We start from the raw sequence: 4,678 nt of genomic DNA, 5'->3' as shown, positions 1-4,678 counted from the left end.
ATATATATATATATAATTGGATAATTTGTAGATTTATCGAAATACTGGACTTTTAATTATAAAGTAGCGTAAGATCTGTAAAATAAACAATATATTTAGTCACAAGCGAGAGGATATTTAAAGTTTAACGGCTTGTCAATGCCAGATTATTCACTGCACTTATCGCCAATTCGAAATCGCACCCCCGATCACTGACACGAATGAGATCGCGATAATTCTTTCACTTGCAGACGTCGCGGGATGAATGGTTGTTGAAGGAGAGCTTTTTCTCTCCTCTGCTGCGCGCAGAACAAGCCGCGACTAAGTGCCGTAAAAGAACCGCGTAAAAGTGTATACGCACTCGACTGCGAGAACAGAAGTGAGGAAGCGAAAGAGAGAACGGCAGACGATACAAGAGGGAGAGATGAAGGAGTGAGGGAAATAAAGAGGAGAGGTTCGAAGGACCAGCAGAGGAAAGGAGGAGATTATCTTGAAGCCGGTTGAACGCATCGGTCTGCAATTCTCAACTAGCAGAAAGATTCAGCCGGATTTGCTAGCTTATCATTTTCATTGAAGGGATACGTCGCTTTTTTTATTCTGATAAACTCCGAGACGCAGGAGACATACTGAAAGATGTAATAGCGAAAGATTCTCTTAATGTTTCGTTATATCAAAAGATTTTTGGGACAAGTAATATCGACTAGATTACGGCGAAAAAAATTTTTGAAATGCACTATGTAATTCTGAAGGAAAAGGATAATAAAACAAATATATCAAATGTTGAAATTTCATTAAAAATAATGAGAATTTTTGATAATATAATCTTTTATTATATTTACATTGTTTTTATAATTGTATTGTTATTATTAAATCTTCTACTTTTTTTGTCATAAAGAAATTACATTTTAATTATAATCAGAAGATTTAATTTAACTTAATTTACAATTTGAAATTTATCAGAGGTTTTGCTCTGATTTATCAGAGAATTTATCAGAGAATTTAATTTTCTTTATCTAATACACTGCTAGATTGCGTGTCTTGTGGTAAAATAATAAGATCATCAAGAAATGCTAATAGATGCAGAAACTACATTAACTAAATGTGGTGTAACTTGGTTAATTAAACGCGCAACATGAATGTTGTGTAAAGTATGTTTGGCAATTCTGTGAAGACCGCGTCCCATTAATTACATGATGCGTTCGTCTCGAGATAAAACATCCGTTAAATGAATGTCTGTACTAAAATTGAGAGAAACGAAACATTGAGATCTTTCAACATTACGCGCATTGAAGCTTTAAAATAATTCACGATTTGCAATGTATTTTTCATTAATTTCGAGTGAGACGATATTTTCTGCTGATAAAACCGTTATACGAACAAGCTAATCAGAGAATATGGTATATTAATAACTTTTTTTTAGATATTCTGGTAAGAAAATCTTATTATATGCGATGCGAAATAAATTACGTCGATTGCGTCGATTCGTCTCTCTTTCATCTCTCAAATCGAAACACACTTATAAAATATAAATTAATAAAATAAAATCTCTATTCAGATTCAGGTTCGTTGATTAGCAATATAGACGACTAAAAGCAATGATGAATCGATTGTAACCGCTGACCAGATGTGAGAGTGATGTAATCACTGACATTTGTTCAGAATTATTCAAAAGAAGAATATAATTTATTACGTCTCACATAACATTACATTTTTTTACATAATAATATATTGAGTTCCAAATATATTCGTATACAAGAGAGATCATTTTTTTAAAATCTTATTTTTAGAAAGTAAAAATTAATTAGCAATTTATTAATAAACAACAAGATAAACTGTATATTTCTCAAAATTATTTTATCTAAAAAATACGTAATAATTAAAATGTATTATTTTGTAAAAAAGCGAAAGTGAAAAATGTATTATTGATTACATAAAAAATATTTGTACAATCGAGAAATTTAGATTCTAATTGTAAGGCCAGAAACACATGACGCTGTTTTGTTTAAATTAGGATAGAATATATTCATTGTAAAGTTGCCAATTAATATTTATTTTCTGCAAGTAAAGCATTTTCATAAAAATTTTAATATTAATATTTTTTTTGCACTTACTAGCTATAACTATCATTCTTGAGAACAATTGCATTGAAATATTTCTCAAAGAAATTATTGTATAATCTTTATTGTGTGGAAATTAATTGAAAATTAGAAAATCCAGGAAATATTACCAAGTCATAAATATTGACAGGTCGAAATGCCCATTTCAAGCAATTATATACGTTTGAATAAAGCAAAGACCAAAATCGCAAAGTAAAGATCATCAATCTTCACGCAGGTCAATTCGACTACTTTCCTGTAATGATTGTATAGGATCGTAATATCGGCGTCTCCATCATTTGGCAATGAGAAAGCACTTGAACGGCTCGGTGCTTTACTTCGAAGCCAATGACGTTTACCGTTATCGAAGTTAACAGGTACCGGTGGCTTTCTCACTCTCTTCCTCTCGCAGGTTAATTAAGAAATCGACGACTTTCTCTCTCTCTCTCTCTCTCTCTCTCTCTCTCTCTCTCTCTCTCTTTCTCTCTTTTTCTCTTGACCGCAGATTTTGCTTATGAAGCGCAAAACTAACGTTCTTCCCCACCTCGCATGATCTTCGTAAATTTTTACTGAGATTATAATGAACCGTTTTGTATTCAGCGAAAAGAAATTCCTTTGAAGTACCGTTTCTTTCAGAAATAATTACAAGAAGTATAAAATTTACAATTAATTTTGAATAGATTTGTAGCTTTATTATTTCCGGTACCAAAAAAATAATGCTTCGACAATGCGAATGACATAATTATGATTATGTCACATTTTTACATTAATTACAGTAATTGGAAAGAAAATGCAGAACAGAATGTAGGCGATCGTACACTATCGGCACCTTTTTTCCGAATATAAAAAATTGATTATTTATTCCGAGCAAACATTTTTGCCGATCATTCTTGGGACGATCGAGATTTTGCACTCAAAAACACATATGCGCACTGCCCGAACAATTCCAAGCAAAAAACGAGCCCTTCGTTCGCGTTTGCTGTGTAATGTCAAGGCCGAAGGATGATTGTCGTCTGACGACGACGCGACGTCTCGATCTCGACAGCGACCGAGATCAACCGCGAACTGAGGAGTACAAGAGTGGTTGCACAGCCGTCGCATTATGTCGGAAAGCTCGTTCCGCATCAGGTGCACGTCCCTCCATTGCGTCCCCACCATGCAGGTGATGCGTCACCAACACACGCATACTGCATAAATCTCGCGCATTCGAACACGTATCTTCTGGTCCCCTGCTGCTCACCAACAACACCGGCACATTCATATCTCGAGATATCGTACATAAATCTTGGGATTATTATCGGAAAAAGAGCAACTCAATTAATCAAAATTGTGCGGTTACACGAATAGTGAATAATAATAACTCTCTAATGTATTTCAATTACGTGTCTTTGACATTCCGACTTTCGACTCCGAGTTGCTTTATTGTCATTATAATTCTCGTAGAAAGACACACACTCTCAATTTGAATATGCATGAGAGATATGGTATCGAGAAAATTTCACGGATTCGAAAGTGTAAGGGAAAGGGATTGGAGATTTGGTGTATCGTGACAGGTGGATCTTGAATGGAGCCACTGCCAAATGGACCGAGGACCGGTTCGAACCAGCAAGCCTCTCTCTTGTTTTCTTATCTACCCGAATAAGGCACTCGGCGATTCCCATTTCGCCTGTCCGCTTTTTATCTTTCGGTCTGTTTCATCTCGACGAAACATGGAACGGCGAAATGTCCTATGTGCTAGCATTCGCGAATAGAGATTCAGACAAAATAATAATGATAATTCACAGAAGAGAGCACATGTAGATCGCATGATGCATATATACGTGACGATTTATGATTTATATGAGAAATCCCTAAGAAGTCGCCATCTCCTCGCTGGCTTGATTTGTGAATTTTTCGAACATATTGCGGAAAGGAGGACGTGGGGCCGTTCGCCTCGGACATGTAAGAAAGATCCCTGCATCTTCGTCGTCCGTCCATTGCATCGCATCGGATCGATAGATCTTCGCGGGGATGACTGCCGCGGCGCGAAGAAATTCGAAGTAGATAACGCGCGGCGCGTGTTGGAAAGCGGCCGGCGAGAATGTCTGCTGGCCTACTGACAAACGGGAGAAAGGAGAGACGAGACAACGAGAGAAGGGAAGAAGAGAAAAGAGCTCTGGCCGCGTTACGAAATCACGAACTTCTTTCCGAGTCACCAGACGTTTCCACTACTTTACGTACTTTTGTTTAATGGAACAGACCACAGCGTCTATGTTCGATTATCCATGCGTCGTAAATTTTATCGCACCTCAGTCTTTTATCGAATCCATTCCACGCATAACGTCTCATTCCTTATGCTCGTTCATAAGAATAAAGCAAGGATAGCTTTAAATTGCACGAACGATTTCGCCCGAAGCATAGAGAGTAAAAAAGTAGAAAGTAAAAAAGATCTCGTTTTTGCATTATGCTCGTCGCACGTCTGATTTCGCGATGTGATTTTCTTAATCAGTAATTATCTTTAGAAAGTAGAAAAGTATATTTATTTTTATTTGGAAAAATTTTGATAAAAATACTGAAAATGTGCCGCGTATATTAAATATATCTGTATAGCATAATTTCTCAAC

At 36.1% G+C, this 4,678-nt stretch overlaps 1 protein-coding gene across 2 annotated transcripts in view; it reads right to left on the bottom strand.

The window, feature by feature from the left end:
- The window catches only part of LOC108687523 (unconventional myosin-XVIIIa), a 50,212-nt gene that overhangs the window by 12,021 nt on the left and 33,513 nt on the right, over window positions 1–4,678 (bottom strand). The window lies entirely within an intron of this gene.

The sequence above is a fragment of the Atta colombica genome, unplaced genomic scaffold, assembly GCF_001594045.1.
Source record: "Atta colombica isolate Treedump-2 unplaced genomic scaffold, Acol1.0 scaffold207, whole genome shotgun sequence".
NCBI lineage: Eukaryota > Metazoa > Arthropoda > Insecta > Hymenoptera > Formicidae > Atta > Atta colombica.
The sequence above is the reverse complement of the archived record's forward strand: the minus strand, read 5'-3'. Positions and strand labels throughout refer to the sequence as shown.